Source organism: Stenella coeruleoalba (genome assembly GCF_951394435.1).
Source record: "Stenella coeruleoalba genome assembly, chromosome: 3".
In the NCBI taxonomy this organism is placed as follows: Eukaryota; Metazoa; Chordata; class Mammalia; order Artiodactyla; family Delphinidae; genus Stenella; species Stenella coeruleoalba.
This window is the reverse complement of record NC_137148.1, coordinates 128,224,873-128,242,958: the sequence shown is the minus strand read 5'-3', so window position 1 is coordinate 128,242,958 and position 18,086 is coordinate 128,224,873. Positions and strand designations below refer to the sequence as shown.

General features: G+C 39.9%; 1 protein-coding gene across 1 annotated transcript in view; it reads right to left on the bottom strand.

Moving 5' to 3' along the window:
* The window catches only part of G3BP1 (G3BP stress granule assembly factor 1), a 1,009,408-nt gene that overhangs the window by 86,231 nt on the left and 905,091 nt on the right, over positions 1-18,086 (bottom strand). Inside the window, exon 23 of the transcript XR_013827805.1 lies at positions 8,000-8,136. The gene's annotated coding sequence lies outside the window, so the exon portion shown is untranslated. The remainder of the gene's footprint in view (positions 1-7,999; positions 8,137-18,086) is intronic.

Below are 18,086 nucleotides of genomic sequence, written 5' to 3'. Positions count from 1 at the left end.
GCCCAGAAATAAACCCGCACACCTATGGTCACCTAATCTATGACAAAGGAGGCAAGAATATACAATGGAGAAAAGGCAGTCTCTTCAATAAGCAGTGCTGGGAAAACTGGACAGCTACATGCAAACAAATGAAATTAGAAGACTCCCCAACACCATATACAAAAATAAATTCAAAATGGATTAAAGACCTAAATGTAAGGCTAGATACTATAAAACTCTTAGAGGAAAACATAGGCAGAACACTCTTTGACATAAATTGCAGTAAGATCTTTTTCAATACACCTCATAGAGCTATGAAAATAAAAACAAAAATAAACAAATGGGATCTAATTAAACTTAAAAGCTTTTGGACAACAAAGGAAACCATAAACAAAACGAAAAGACAACCCTCAGAATGGGAGAAAATATTTGCAAACGAAGCAACTGACAAGGGATTAATCTCCAAAATATACAAACAGCTCATGCAGCTCAATATCAAAAAACAAACAAACAACCCATTCAAAAAATGGGCAGAAGATCTAAATAAACATTTCTCCAAAGAACACGTACAGATCGCCAACAAACACATGAAAGGATGCTCAACATCACTAATTATTAGGGAAATGCAAATCAAAACTATAATGAGATATTATCTCATACCAGTCAGAATGGCCATCATCAAAAAAATCTACAAACAATAAATGCTGGAGAGGGTGTGGAGAAAAGGGAACCCTCCTGCACTGTTGGTGGGAATGTAAATTGATACAGCCACTACGGAGAACAGTATGGAGGTTCCTTAAAACACTAAATATAAAACTATCCTATGATCTAGCAATCTCACTCCTAGGCACATATGCGGAGAAAGCCATAATTTGAAAAGAAACATGCACCACAACGTTCCCTGCGGCACTATTTACAGTAGCCAGGACATGGAAGCAACCTAAATGTCCATCAACAGAGGAAGGAATAAAGAAGATGTGGTACGTATATACAATGGAATATTACTCAGCCATAAAAAAGAACAAAATAATGCCATTTGCAGCAACATGGATGGACCTAGAGATCGTCATACTGAGTGAAGTAAGTCAGACAGAGAAAGACAAATATATGATACTGCTTATACGTAGAATCTTAAAAAAAGGGTACAAATGAACTTATTTACAAAATAGAAGTAGAGTCACAGATGTAGAAAACAAACTTATGGTTACCAGGGGATAAGGGTGGGGGAGGGATAAACTGGCAGATTGGGATTGACATATACACACTACTATATATAAAATAGATAACTAATAAGTACCTACTGTGTAGCACAGGGGACTCTACTCAATACTCTGTAATGGCCTATATGGTAAAAGAACCTAAAAAAAGAGTAGATATATGTATATGTAAAACTGATTCACTCTACTGTACACCTAGAACTAACACAACATTGTAAATCAACTATACTTCAATAAAAATTTTAAAAAAAAGCTAAAAACAGTTCTACTGTTCCTCTCAAGAGAAAAAAAAAAAAAGTGACACAAGCTCTCTGGCAATGTGATGGCTGAAACTCCTGGTGTGTGTACAATTATTCTTCTAGAATCCCTCACTGATAGGTAAACACAGCAATAGTCATTTTAGAATGTCAGAGCAGGGATAAAAGATGTTCAGTGGGAAGGGGAAACTGTTGAGACTTCAGGTAAGTTCTGCCCAGACTTGGAATCACTGTAGTACCCCTGCATGACTGGGGGAAGGATGAGGCCCTGGTTGCCTAGACAGCAAAGGTGAATTATAAAGAAGTAGAGAAATGAAGAAGAGGGGTAGGCATAGTAGAATGAAGAGAACTCTGGAGTTGTGGGTAACAGGCCTGGGTCTGAGTCCCAGTTCTTCCCCAGCCTCCTTTAGGTCACTGAGTTGAGTTGTCTCATGTACATAAGAAAACTAAACAGTATTGTCTCTCTGTGAGTTCTCCTGGGGATCAGATGCACATAAATAGGAAATTGCGTAACGAACTGTAAAGTACTAAGAAGTTACAAATGGGAGGCCCAGGGCCATTCTGGTCCACAGATGTCTTACGTTTGACCTGAAAGAGTGGTCCTTCCAAAAAAAAAAGATGATGATGATAGTGATAAGGAATGAGAATGATTTTAGGCAGGGAAAGCACTCCTCTGTTTACCATTGGCTCCACCAAACCTGGATTCTTTATATTTTTGCTACGTGACTCTCCTTTGCCCTCTACTAAATACTAATCATCCTTTATGATCCAGATGGTATACAATGAACTTTACTAGTGTCACCAGTTACCTCAACCTTCTATGAGATGTAATGGAGAGGAAGGCCTGTGGTATAGGGTGAAGAGGTGGAGATTTGGGTAAGAGCATCTCCCAGCCACACGTTCAACTCAGAGGATGAAGAACAGCAGGGCAAAAAGCATGATTTTATGAGATCTTGCCTGATATTCCAGATCAGCTGCCACTCTCCTAGCTCTTCAATTGATGCTCTTGAGATTGGGAAGGAAGGTAGGGACAGGATCGTGCCATTGACAAATTCCTTTTTCACAGGTAGTCTCACCACCCAGGAATTTATCAACTAACAGCTGCTACACCAGCTAGGGTAACAAGAAAAAACACATGCGCAGTGGAGGAGGAGAGATATGAGAGGAAAATGCATTTTGGTATCAAAAAGGACCTATCGTGAAGCAGCAGGAAGAATTTAAAAGCCAATCTCTGACAGGCCTCAGACAGGGGCCTCTGGGGTGTTCTGGCAAGCTGGTGAAGAGGACAGATTCAGGAATTGCAATTCACATAGCAACTGGCCATTCATCCTGAAAATAAATCTACTCTGGTCATTATTTATCCAGCAGTTATCCCTGACTGCTAAATGAATCTGCGGCACCTCGTGTTTGTTCCCCTATTCTTTGATGTCTGGTGTCAACCAGGCGTTTAATAACTGTCAACTAAGATACTGTATTTGAAAGAATATATTCAGTGAAAGATTAAATTAGGCACCGTAGCCAGACCACCTACTGCCCAGGAAAGTATTCCGTGCTAGAAAATAACATTACCGCCATAAGGATAAAAAAAGAATTTCAAATGAGAGACTTAGGATTTTCCACCCCAAGATGCAAGATGTGAGCTTTTATCCTCAAACTAGGATATGTGTGGCCTGGCCTACTTTCAAATGCCCTCCTGGTCCATCCCTTGCCTATCGGGCCTTTGAGGCTCATTTCTGCCCAGAAGTTTTCCCTGATTATCCCCATCACACTCATCATTCTCTGTATCCCAATTCCTCAAGTTAAAACATTCAGGCCAAAAGTACAGAAATAACACTGAACTTACAGTCAGAACACCAGAGCTTGAATAATAATTCCCTTCCTCTCTGCCATGTGAACCAGGTCTTTACTGGACTTCAGTTTCTCCATCAGTAGAATGCGGTGTTATGTGAAGCGCATGTGCTATGAGAGCTTTAACGTGTTAAACATGGCCTTGTGATAGTTGTCCCATTGTTTTCAGTATGTGTGCTTTGTTAACCTTGATTGGCCCCTTAAAGGACCATCACAAGGAGTAGACTTAACATAAAGAAATACTATAGCAAACATGTTGTATCCGTTCAAGTCCACAGGATATGAAGACAGATGCCAGTCAGGCAGGGAAAAATGCAAACTGGGGAGTGGTGGCTGTTATGGATTAAATAAGAACAGCTCTAGGGACAGGTCTGAACTCTGCTCCATGGCAAACGCTATTTATAGTGGTGCCTTCTTCGCACTCCCAGCATGACCTCATCAGTCCTCACCCAAAAAGCTGTTATACAAACCCAGAAAGTCAGGGAGCTAAGGGTGAACCCCCAGTAAGATAAGTCATCTCTCTGTAGGTCCCATGACACTTTAAGATAACTGTCTGTCATCAGATTGGGCCTAGTGAAAATATAAACATCAAGAGCTACTCAAAAAAACTGCAGGCTATTCACATTCAGAGAGCCACACCTTTGCTAGTAGTAAGTGGCTTTCAATGTAATTTGATTCTCTACTTGAAGGAAATACAGCATTCTCAGAATCGTGGTTGCTATGCAATTGAAAAAACTTTCATATTTGTTTTCTTTTCTTTTCCCTTTATTTTTGCTTCATCCATGCTTCTTTTTCACGGATTATATTAAAAATAGTCATTGAGAGTTCTTAGATATCAAATGCAGTACAAATACTTTATACAGAAAAAAAAAATTATACAGCAGTATCTTATTTAATCCTCCTCACCAACCCTTTTTCAGATGAGAAAGTGGAAACTTAGAGAATGAAGTACCAGGTTCTTTTAAGAATTAATCATTGATAAAGTCAGAACATGAGCCCAGTTCTGTGTGATTCCATCAGGAGAGTTTTTGCAACATGAGTTACCGTTGTCCCTGACATTGCTCTTTCCTCTGTTAGGAACAGATCTTCTACCAACAAGGAGAGATCAAGCAGAGTGGCTGTGGCCTATCTCTGGGCTTTTTCATTCAGCATCTTAAGGCACCTCTAGACTATTTACAACCTCCAATTTATTCTGTCATATCTCTTTATCCTCCTCTCACCGTGGAAGCCAGCTAGAGACATCTTGAGCCCTAGTGATTAATCTGACGTGTGCTCACTTCTTCGGCCTGGTGTCCATCTATTTTATTCGACCTGTTTCTTAGTAGCCCCCCAGCTCGCTGCATCTAGAGAAAGCCCGTGCACAGCAAAGAAGACCCAACGCAGCCAAAAATAAATAAAATTTAAAAAAAAAAAAAGTAAGTCAGATCAGGTGACGCTTTCTTAAACATATGAATGGCTTCTCACTGCATGTAGGATAAAATCCAAGCCCCTACTATTGTTCTCGAGGCCTTAAGATCTGGCCTCTGTCCAACCTCAAGTGGTTAGACTTGATTTTCTAACCACTCCTTCCTCTTGCTCACAAAGTATGAGTTACACAGGCCTAGCCTCAGATCCTCAAAAATGCCAAGCTTTTCTTACCTCAGCACCTTTGTGTTTATCCTCTTCCTCTCTGATCTTCTTACACCCTTCAGGTCTAAGTTCAAAGAGCACTTATCAGAGGTTTCACCCATTTTCCAACATAAAGTAGTCATCTTCCCCAATCTTTGGTAGCCCCTAATGAACCATGCCCTGTTTCCATGCACTCATATAGTCCCCTTGCACACTGAGTCTCGGCTTTCCCATGTGACTTGATTTGGCCAGTGGGACATCAAAAAACATGACGACCACATATGCTTAGGGAACACTTGCACAATGGGCTGTGTGCTTTTAATATCCTGCTGCCACTCTCTAAAGAAGCTTGAGAAGGAGTACAGAACGATGACAGTGAAGAGATCCTGCAGGATGACAGGTGGTCTTGGGTGCTCCAGCCCCAACTGACCTCCCAGCTCAGGTGCATAAAGTAACTCTGGTATAGCACCGGGAGGAGGAAAGCCACACAGTTGAGTCCAGTCAACTCACAGACTGAGGAGGATTAGTAAATTATTGTTGTTTTAAGGCAGCACATAGTGGGTGGTTTTTATACTGCAACTGGTAATTGAAACAGTTCCTCTTTCTTTCAGTGAACTTTATAGCATTTACCACCATCTGAAATAATCAGACACTTTGTCCACCTGATACGGTCCATCTCCTGCACTGTAAACGCCATGAGAGCAGACATTTTGCTAGAATGTTACAATTGTATGTATCTTCAGTGCCTATGACAACACCTGGCACCTAGCAGACACTCAAAAAAACGTATCTGGTGAATGAGTAACAAGCTCCAAGACTCTTAAGAGAAAAAATAGGAAACGTATAAAAGGTGAGGTAGAGCAAATTCAAAGATCATTTACGGCAATCTTTCTTGTTACTGGTGAGAAAGTGGTAGCCCACGGGGAAAAAGGACATACATTGTGTAAAGCAAGGCCTATACAATAAGAAAGAATCTGCAAAGTAGACCAGTCATAGAGTAAGAGTCCCAAATCCAAGAATACAAAAGGCTCAGAAAGTACTCAAAGATAAGTGTTATCTGCAAATAAAAGATTTCAGACTGGAAGCATCTGGATTTGGAGCTGTCTTCCTAAACTCTGTCTGGAGTAGAGCTCTATGGTGCTTCGGAAGGTGGTCTTGGGCATATGCCTGCCCTTCTGGTGCCAGCTCTGAGCTGTCATAATTCCACATTGGGGCTCTAATTGCCTGGTGGTGACCTAGACCCTCGCAGATGCCTAGTCTCCCAACTCCTACTACAGGACTTTCCATGCCAATATCCTGCCCGAGGTGTGAAGTTTGTTTTTACTTCCAAACTGTAATATTGCCCAGTTTTACTCTGTGACCCTAACCCAAGTACCTCCATGGACCAGCTCACCAGTCTATTCATTGTCTACAATATGTCAAGCCCTCTGCTAAATGATTTCCATGCATTATTTCATTTAAACTTCATAGCATCTCTTAGAGGCAAATATCATTCTTGTCCCCACTGTACTGGTGCATAAGCTGTGCATCAGAGAACTTAGGTAACATGTCCAAGGTTAACAGCTAAAATAAGTGAAGAAATCCTGCTTCAAATGTCTATCTGCAAATCTTACCATCTAATGCCTTCTCTCTGTAATGACTCAACCCTCATGGGCCTACATGTGCCAACCTCAGGCCAGTTCTCAACCCTGGATGGCTTTCATAGCAAATCTCACTGGAAGGTGCCTCATTCCTTTGTGTTCAAACAAACTGTCAGGCTTCAGTCGAGAATCAGTGAATGTTTACTTGATATGTCAGACTGCCCAAGTGGCTCAGGAGTAGTTTATGCCTTAACTTCCCCCAAAGTACCTAACTTTGCATCTTTCGAATCTGCTGGCAGCTGGGTGAGGAATATATTTGGGGAGAGAGGAACAATAAGAGCTTGGCTGCATGAAAGATAACTTCCCCCATATCTGCATCTTGGCATATTCTGCCCTGTGTAAATATTTAGCTGTGTTTAGGCATGGGAAATAGTCATTTTAGTTAGAACCTTAAGCTTCAGGAACTCCAAAGAGCATTTACTTCAGGGTTTTTAGTAATGTAGGCTCTTCTATCCATCGTTTCATGCAAATGCAGTATATAAAAGATTAGAATCGCGTTTCTCTGATTTAAGGAGGTATATGTTCATGTGGTGGCTGTATTGGTAGAGATGAGGAGAAGTTAGTGATACTTGGCTCCTTGGCTTTCTGCTTTGGCCACACAACCTGAAGCTGGAGAAAGTCACCTACTCAAGGTCACACGGTTTTCCAGATAACAGTAACCTGTGAGTGTTGGCACCTAACACACTTGAGGCTAAAATGCACAACTTAATTCAGTGTGTGCACCTCTTCTTTACCTGGGTAGTAAGCAGTGCTTTTTCTTTTCCTGCCTCAGCTGACTCTAAGTATGGAATTGCTTCTCCCTATTTCCCAGGCCCACCCCCCTGGATTCCCTCCTGGTATACACTATTTGCTGCCTAAAGACTGGGTTGCCTAGCAACCAAGCTCTTCAGGCTTCCTAATAGACAAAGGCTTTTCCTTCCAGTCCAACCGCTGTACTAATGCTCATTGTTGACAAGGAAACAGCTCCCTTCTGAGCATACTCTGTAATGTGGAGGCAGATTTTGGGACTTGGTGTCAGGAGCTATGGACATGTCTCATAAACAGGGAAGAGAAACAGAAGTTTGAGGACCAACTCATTGTATTGAATAGACTGTTTCATGCATTGATAGATGACGATGCAGGCATTTCAACTTGGTTACTCACCAGAAATTGTATTACAGAAGGCATTTTGTTGCGGTGATATCTGAATTCAGAGAACAATTCACATCGCCATCTTCTTGTCTCTTTTCACAAAGAAACCACCTAATATTGCAAAGTATACAACCACACCATTTGAAATTATTTCATGCCTACCAACTAAGCTGTCAGATTGAAGTTCCACTGAACTAGAAAGCCTTGAATCCACAGAGCACTTTCAAATCCATCTCACTGGATCCTAACATTGGGCCATCATCAAGGTAGGCAGCACATGGAACGGCATTCCCACTTAATGGAAGATGAAGTGACTCACCCAAAAGTAGACAGGGAAAAGGAGAAAAAGCTGCTTCTTCAAAACCAGATCTTGAGAGTCCTCTGGCTCTAGGCACTTGTTCAACTCTGGGACAGATGCATCTTCAGGTGGAAAATGATTTAATATTTCTGGCTCGCCTGAAGAGAAAGGAGGGCAGAGGGTCATTTTCTAAATTACTAAATAAGCTTGGAGAAATGTAACAACTTATTCTGGGTTACTCAGCAAAGCTGTGACCCTCTTACCTTTCTGCATCAAGGCAATTAGCCATTAAACACTACATTGCTTATGTCTCCATGGCTTTATTAGGAGACAGCTTGTGGATGCATTTAGAAACATATGCAAGCAAGTAACTTTAAATATAAACGAATAGCAAAATACAATTACTATACCCTACTATTGAATGTAGCAGGATTTCATAATCTTTTTTTGTTTCCCTAGGACAAAGCAAGATGATAAACTTAATAAGAATAGGCATTGTGTCTCCTTTTCTTGCCTTGTGTTTGCAAAGAGCCTGGCATAGAGAATCCATATCATAAATATTAATAGAACTAAAGGATTAAAAGAGAAAAAATGAGGAATCACCGTATTACCCAATATAGCAAAAATAACTTATATTCCAATACCTACCCATATCGTCCAGTTAGACTAAATAACACCACCTTAGATTCAAAATCAGGAAGAACTTTCTGGCACTTTCTGGCACTTGCCTATTGCTAAAATCTTGGAATGCTTTCCAGAGTAAAACTAAAAGATCTTCCCTGTGAAACAAGACTAGCTACCCAACTGTAAGGCCAGAGCCCCATGTAATTTAGATTGGGAACAGGAGGAAAATTCAGTCAAACCAGAAATACCTTTCTAGCTCTCAGTATTTTAATTCTTCTTCTTCCATTCAGTATTATTCCATCCTTTAACATCATGATCATCAAAGATCTTGCTTAGCTAGTTCTATAATGTATTATTTTTAGGGCAAGTTCATCATAGCATACAGCATCGTAATCAAGAGCATAAAATTTGGACACAGACTGGCCTAGGTAAAAGGCCTTTCCTCCTAGTGGTTGTTTAGACCCTTGGGCCTCTCTGAACCAGTTTCCTTATAAGCAAAATAGGAATTATTATAGCACTTATGTCAGAATGCAGTCATAGACATTTAATAAGACAATGCATAGTAGAGCTTTTAGCTCAGATCTGACATATAGGGCTCAGTAAAGTCAGTCATTAATTTAAATAATCATAGTGAATAACAGTAATTTAAATAAGTTTAGCTTTATATCTGAGGGTTTTTTTTTTAAGGAGCCCATATTCTTTGGGCAAGGTCCAAAGATGTCCCAAACTTTTCAATCAACTCATGGAAAGAGTTCCTAGTGCATTTCTAAGAAACATGTGTTCAAACAGCCTTTAAGAAAATTTAATACCTTTCTAGGTTCAGGGCAGAAATTCTAGAGAAGCAGCATTCTAGACCTTTTCCATGAAGGACTGTGCTGTTGATAACTCATTATCTCCTTTTACTTCCCACCTTCACCACTCAGAAGGAGGAATTATTCAGTACACACTGTTCCTGCCCTTTCCTCTGCTGGATGGGAACATACCATGTTTTTCCATCACATGCTAGATTTTTCTGACACCATCTGTTCTCCTAAGCCCACAGCACACAGTTTGCCTTGCTGTCACAACTCTATTTGAAAATGTAGAGAAGAAATGTGATGAATGATTCTAAGGAATGTTGTTTACCTACCAACCATTCACTGCTGAATGGTAGGGATGGGGCTGGATAACAGTACAGGGCCTTACAGTGCTGGGATTCTATGAATAGCCCTACCTAATATGTCACAGAGTTTGAATGGTAGAGACAAGGTCTGATTCCAAAGATTTTTAACTCAATAAGGACATGCTGCTACGAATCCTATCTCAACTCTGATTTACAGAGTTCTTAGTTTCCACTAGGCACTATGATAATCACCTTCCACACATAACACAATCCTCACAGTACAAGTAACACACTGTTACCATCCACACATGTAATTGAGAAACTAGAGGCTTGGGCAGATGAGTCGCTTTTCTCCTTGTCACACAGCTAGCAAATGGCAGAGTTGGAATGTGAACCCAAGCTGTCTCCAGACTCTCTGTCCTTGCATACAATGCCTCCAACAAGAAAAATAAACAAAGAATCAGTTGGCTTGCATTGTCCAGTCCTATCTATAGGAAGATTTTTGTCCCCTGGAGTTACAGTTCTATTTTGCTGTATTCTTTCCTTCCCTAAACTGGAAGGAAGTTCATTAAGGGCAGAGATTATGAGCTGCTTACATTTACACTTATACACACCCCTCACACCACCTTTGATCATTCATAGTAGATGCTCAGTAAATATCAGTGATGGATGGGTCCTCATATGTGATCAGTGAGCTATCACTAGGGTGACCAAATAATGTGTCAACCAAATCAGGGCACGTTTGAGAGGGAAAGAGGTCCTACTAAAAATTATTCTAGGAAAATAGTGATAAATTGAGATCATCCTGGACAAACTGGACCACACGGTTATCCTAGTTATAACCCGTGTTCTATGATAGCTGTTCAACGTTATGAGTTTCCTCTGAGATAAAGCTAACAGACAACCTTTGAAACAGTTAAATTGGAACACCAGAAAATGGAGCCATCTATCCCAAATACAAACCCAAAAGCAGAGACTATCAAAAAGACAACCTGGATGTCACCCTGATTCTGTTTTCCCTTTTATAAATGTGTTTTTTTTTTTTCTCTCACTCCTCAGCAGATGCTACCTGATTTGTGCTCCGGCTAATGTCACTCACGTCAACAACGTTGCCAACTGCAACGAGGTGCTACTGACACCAGGAAAGATGATGAGCAAAAGGAGAATGGCAGCTGGCTGCATGTCCTTCTTGTAGCGTTTTAATGAATCAAGGAGCATCCTGACAGAGTACATCTGTATATGCTAGAAGCAAAGCCGAATGGTCCCATCCCCAACTCTGAGATCTGAGAACCCCGGGGTGGGCTCCACCCTCATGACAGGGCTGGATGGATCCTGAATAGTGGATGAGGACTCGGGAATATAAGAAACAGCTACAGGGCTATGGGAAAAACTGCAGAGATGTGGTAAAGAAACGTGAATTCTCTCTCACTCGGCACTACTCGTTAGCTTTGTGACTTAGGCAAACTATTTGTCTTAATTGAGACTATTAATAATAAGCAAATACTAAAGCTACCTTAAGCAAAGACAATAAAACAAGCAGTTTATTTCAAGGATCCACAGGCATTTCACAGAAGTCAAAGGCAGGAACACAAAATCTCAGAAGTACTGGATAAGGAAGCTACAACAGCACTGCATGCCTAGGAAAAGAGTTTATTTCCTCTTTCATTACTGCTTCCTTCTGTGAATCTGCTTCTTTCTCATCCCTGTCAATTACTTTTTTTGCCATCTAGCTTGCCTGGTGGAATAACCCAAGTTTGTATGGTATAGGTCTAACCACAAGGAACGACTGATTCTCAATTCTTATTTCTATGTCCAATTCCCAGCCAAAGGTCTGATTGGCGTAGCTAGTGTCAGGTGTCTTCCCCAGGCCCAAAAAGCATGTGTAGAGTATACATCAATTTTAGGTAACATGCCTGAGGCCCACTTCCATGGCCCAATAGAAGGTGGATGCATTTCTGTTTCAGCGGGACTGTTTGTGAGCTGAGATGACATTTTCAAAGGTATCCCATTAGCTTGTGTAACTTCACTCCCTCAACAGTAAAATCTGACTTTTCTTTCCTCAGGGGGTTATAAATCTTAAATGATACCATATATAGGGGAAAAAATGTGGAATTCAAATGGCTTTATATCTGTCGGCTACTAGCTTTAACCTTAAGTCACCCCATGAGTCAGATGAAAAGCAGACATATTTAAGCTTGTATCCTCTAGATTCCCAAGTATTCCTCCTTCTACAGATACCTGGAGGTCAATGTCATTGCCAGAAAAAAGAAAAAAGCTTTCCTACTGTGAATGTTGTAGGCTTAGAGTTCAATGACAAGCCAGAACATTCTCCCCTCTCTAGGTTTGTAATTAATTCCCTCATTTGCATTATGTAAATGGTACCAAGTATAATTTAATATCCATAATTATTATCATTAATAAACTCAGTTGTTATTTCTCTAGCTGAGCTCTGAGATGCTCAATTAGTAGAACTGTAAACAGAACATAAGGGGTGCAGAAAGCATGAATATTTAGTGATATTGACAGATTTTGTTCATGACCTGCCACAATTATTAATATTACTATTAATTTTGCCAGGGCAGGTTATAAACATCAGTGCCAAGTATGAAGCAAAGAAAACGCCTTCACCCAGAACTTAATTGTCCAAGGAATACTACTGAAAAAGGAAAGGATACACATCTCACTCAAGCCCTGAGAAAAGAATCAATCCATCAACAGATTCCCTACTAAGGCCTGTGATGGGTAAAGATTCAACAATGTCAGGGGTTAGGAAAGGGCTAGAATGTAAAATAATATTCTGTAAGTGTTTTATTGATAGAACCCTCCACATGTCTGATCTGAACACTCCTTCCTCCCCAACCCTCCATAAAAATGACTTTGTGAAAAGAGCAGCAGGTTCTAAATCTGATTCTATAATTTACTGGCCTGAAATTCCTCACCGTTAAATGGGGTGTAATTCAAATAGCTGATCTGCCTAGCTGGAACTAGCAGAGAGGAAATACTTTGTCAAGGAGCAGCAGAGGAGAGTTGAAATTCAAGGTTTCAGGCATGTCTTACCCAAGAAAGCCTGAAGTGATATGTGCCCTGGGTAAACATGAGCTACCTTGCATAGAACCGTTGAGAAACTAGGTAGGTCCATCCCGTGAAGCCCTCTACAAGCTGAGGACGCTCTCAGGTCTAAGAGATAGAGGGCACAGTACAGATTACTAAGCGGTGGTACCACCTGAGAGGGTACAACTTACAGAGATGAGGAAGGAAAAGTGATGGAGAGGAACCAGAAAAAGGGGAGGCAATGGGAGAAAAAAATATGGGAGAACGTTGACTAGGCTGGTTAAAGAAAATATCAACTTGAGGAGTGGCTGTTCTTTATACTGTCAGAGGTGCACGTGTGCAAACACAGAGACACGTAGTTATGTATTTTCTCCACACACACCCCATATGTATACAATCTCCTCATATTCCTCAATACGTACAACTCCTGTGTCCATGGACACACATAAATACACTCCCCCGAATCTCACCACACACACACACACACACACACACACACACACACTTTCCACACTTCATATATCCACAAGAGTAGCAACAGAACCTCAGCAAAGCTATCTGCAACAAGTGCAGAAATGGGGCACACGAACACTCTAAAGACAGTCATAGTGTCACAGGCTGTCTGACCAACCATCTATCAGAACAACAGTAAGACCTAACCAAATGCCAACAGAAAGGTCAGCAAGACTGACTCCTGCTTCCTCAAGCAGCTGGTAATTTTTCTGTACTTCTGTAAACAGAATTGGAGAGGGAAGAAATTCAGGTTAATGGCTGACTACTATCATTAGCCAGATCGGTGCCCGTTTTGGAAAGAATATTTTAGTGACATGTTTACCAAAGGGTCTAATTCAAATACGAACTAAAATAGAAAGTTATAAAAATGTAGATCACTCTCCATCTTGATCCATCTCCTCAAATGCACAGAGGAATCAAGTATAACACAAACATACAAACACACACTTGAACATCTGTAATTATCAAATATATCACTCTTAATGTCCACATCCAGCTCGAGTTATTAAATAAGTTTTTAATTGTATATCTGAAGGTGATACTGCATAAAGGAAAGGGCCATTGATTTCCCTTGACAACTGCCATTTATTGAGAACTAACTATGTGTGGACACCGCTCCAACATCTTCACATTATCTCATTTAATCCTGACAAGAACTCTATGGAGTAGGTACTATTATTATCTCCATATTATGGATGACGAAACTGAGACACAGACAAATTATGCTGAGGAAAATATACATGATATTATAAATATTATACTGAGGAAAAGGCAGAGCTTGAATTTGAACTCCGGTGGTCTAGCCCTAGAGTGTTATGCTAAAATGAGGATATTTCATCCCCATGCCAACTACCAACCAGCAGTAACCGTCTGTAATGTTAAATGGAGAAATGTTTTTGATTGTACATGGGCTTGACAAGAAGGAATGCTACAGTCAATGGAGGAGGTATACCACCGGTGGGAAGGTGAGTGGAGACATGCATAGTGAGTATTTGCGACGCTGACCTGGGATCCAGAGGCTGAGCAGCCAGCAACCACATGTGCATACTTGCCCAGATATGACAGGTGAAAGGTGAGGGAATCAAAGACAAGGTCACGGGCTTAACAATGTTGTTATGGGTTTGAGCACACCTGAGGGCCTCTTGGCACAATGCTGGATGGCGAGAACAGCTTAATATCCTAAGAGCTGAGATCATTATCCCCTAGTTTAAAACATGATTTCACAATTACAATCTTTGTTTTTTAAACTCCAGCCATCCCCACGTCTATTACTAAAAATTACAGAATTCAATCAGTAATAAAACTCCTCTGTGTGCTTACAATACAGTGTGGACTGAAATGCATGTCTAAAAGTTATATGACAGTTAAAGAAAGTGACTTTCCATCCTCAAAAAATTCCATGGAGAAGAAAAAGAAAAGAACGGTTGAAATCTAAACACTTAAACAATGTTCAAAAGGTTTGGCAGTTCGATCGGTCCAAAAATGTAGTAATGTGCTCACCTTCCTAACAAAATAGGATGCTTACTACTGAACATTGATATGGGTAAGGAGAGTATTCTGTGTTATTTTAATCTTTACAATGACTTCCAGAAGCCCTGTTAGAACACTTATCCAAAGTCACCCAGCCATTCTGAGCAGATCCAGAACTATTACCCCAAACAGCTAAAACCAGCTTATTTTTTCTATGGCCTCAAGATTGCCATTTGTGGGATGGGATGAACAAAGCATGTCTCAATTTCTCTTATAACCAAGGATCTATAGGCTGCTGACTGGCAGGGAAGAGGGCTGTGGACTATGACTGTGGAATGGCTTGGTACTCAGCCTGGCTTCATTTGAATCACACTCTCAAGCGACAGAGTTAACCAGCCACGGAGATTGAATTCACTGAACAGGAAAAATGAGGCTGCCAAGAAAAAAAGCTAATGCAATCTAAGGCTATGTTAAATAGAACAACAGCCATTTATTCATTCCCTGCCCTCCTTCAGGAAAGATTTAAGCGGGCAATAAACAATAGTGTCCAGAAACAAGTAGATGAAAATCTCATTCCACTTTTGGTCTTCAGGCAACATGTTGAAGACAGTCCTAAATTCCACAAATATACTTCACACAGGGTCTATGGAGAAACTAGAGCTCAGCTTTTTAGAGTGACCAGGATGAGGATGGGTGCAATATCATAGCATGTGGCGAATGACTAAAGGTCAAAGAACCTAAGGATATCCTTAGGCCAAAGAACCTAAGGATATTTATTCTAACAAAAAGACCTTGAAAACAGTTCTCATGTTTTACCTAATACTTAAAAGGTCTGTCATATTGAAGAGTGCTTAGACTTTTTTCTATGGTTTTAGAGACCAGAATACAACTGATACATGGAAATTCCAAAACCTGCCCCAAAATGAAAAATGATGCTTATGAAGTAGCGAGAGTTACTAATATCTGAGGTATTGAAGAAGAGGAACATTTGCAAATCTCTCGACAAATGCTTCATGTCGGGTGGCAAGAAGGGGCTTTTTAAAAAGTCATGCAATTAGCCAACTCAGGATCATATACTAAGATATCTTTTCATCTTTATTCAGCACCGGTGTGAAAGGTTTGGTATGCTTTATTTGCTAAGCACAAGAAGTAACTTGGGCTAGGAAGAAGAATGAGGGTTTTCTATAAAAAGCCATAGAATTTTTTTTATCAAAATTAAGCAGAAGGGAAGCATGTCACATTACTGAATGGACCAAGACTGCTGGAGTGACATATCAGTGACTTCAATCATCATAGGTTTTACTCTTTTATTTTTTCCCACGTAAGAGCAAAAAAATGCCCGCTCCATACAGACTTCTGAGCTTCTGAGCTGCAGATTATACTTCGTCCATTCAAGAAGATTGGACAATAGCAAATCACTTATCTCTGGTGGGGAGCATTAGCCCATCTCCTTTGAACTGAAGGGGGCTTCAGGAGCAATCCTGGGATCCCATTCTTTTCTCTCTTTTTGAATTCGACAAAGTCATTATCCTTGCAAGAATCAGCCCACCTGATCAAGCTGTTTGTAATGCCGTTAGTGACCTCATCAACCCCACTCCAGCTGAATACATCATTATACATGGAAAGAAAAGAAAGAAGCTATTTTTTTCATCTATCTACAATTTCCAGATTAAAAAAAAAAATCTCTCTGCATTTTCAGAAGGTTTTATATCAGATTTCCTTTTCTTTACTTTGCTGATACAGCAATAGACACAATAGCTGTGAGAGGCAATTTTCTAGCCAACTTGCTGCAACTGGGCAACGCAGGATGACAGACTGTATTCAAAATTCAGTATCACGGTTCTGTCTTTCCAGATGAGTAAGATCATGACTTCCATTCATAGAAGAGAACAATAACAATAACTAAAAAAGAAAACATTTTAAACCTTTCCTATAGTAGATGAATACATTGAGAACCAAGGATCATAAATAAGACCATAAATTAAGAAGTCTAAGATTTTAAAGGCCCAGAAATATAAGGCAAATTCGTGAAAAGGATGGATATGAGGCAACTGAAAGCACAGTGTTGGTATCCAGTTGGAAATACTGTGCCCTGCCTAAGCATATTGTAATTCAAGAACAACATTAAAAAATGTGGCTTCACCAAATAATTGAATGTTCACAACTTAGAGACTCCCATTTACTCTGCAAAGGTTTTTAAAGATCACCTGATCCAGGAGTTTTCAACTCTGACACCACATTCAAAGCACTGGACAGCATCTGAAAAATACTAATGCCTGGATCCCATACCAGACCAACTGAATGAGCACCTCTGAGGGTGGAAAACAAGCATCAGTGTGATTTTAAAATCTCACCAGGTGATTCTAATATACAGCAAGACTTGAGAAACAAGATGAGAAAACTAAGGTTCAAAGAAGTAAAGGGATTTGCTCAAGATCACATTAGCACTTGGTAGGCAGCAAGCACTGCCTTAATTATCAATGATTAATGTATGCAAATGTTTACAGCAGTATTATTCATGGGAGCCAAAAGGTAGAAAAAACAAAAATGTCCATCAATTGACGGAGAAGCAAATGTGATATACCCAAATAATAGAATATTTTGACCATAAAAAGGAATGAAGCACTGATACATACTAGAACATGGATGGACCCTGAAAACATTATGAGAAGTGAAAGAAGTCAATCACCAAAGACCACGTATTCTATGACTCATATGAAATGTCCAGAATGTAGATAGAAAGTAGTTTAGTCATTGCTTAGGGCTGGGAGGGGACAAATTCTGGGGAGAGGGGGATATCGAACTGATACGGGATTTCATTTTGAGGTGATGAAGATGTTCTAAAATTGAACATCTAAATTATATTGCATATATTTGTAAATATACTAAAACCATTGAATTGTATTTTTTAAATGTGTAAATTGCATAGTATGTGAATTATATCTCAATAAAGCTATCAAAAAATAAAAGAACAATGTTCCTTTTCTTTTTTTATAGCCCAATGCCTGACATCTAATAAGTATCCAATAAATATTTTTTGGAAAGATTAAAGACAGAATAAATCCATTAGTAATAGGCCTCTATAGAATAAATCCATTAGTAATAGGCCTCTATTGTGTTCAGGTAATGGGCTACATTAAGGAATAAATGTTTTAAAGATATGAATAAAGTAACTTCCTTCCCCTTGTTTATACAATCACATAATAAATCACCTGGAACACCACTTACTATTCTAGGTTTCATTTAACCAAATCCTTTACGTATTTAGGGGATCTTTCTGGAGTACTGTTGTCATCAATTATTACCGGCATTTTCAGCACTGCCTTGCAGCATGGCCTTTGGTAGGTC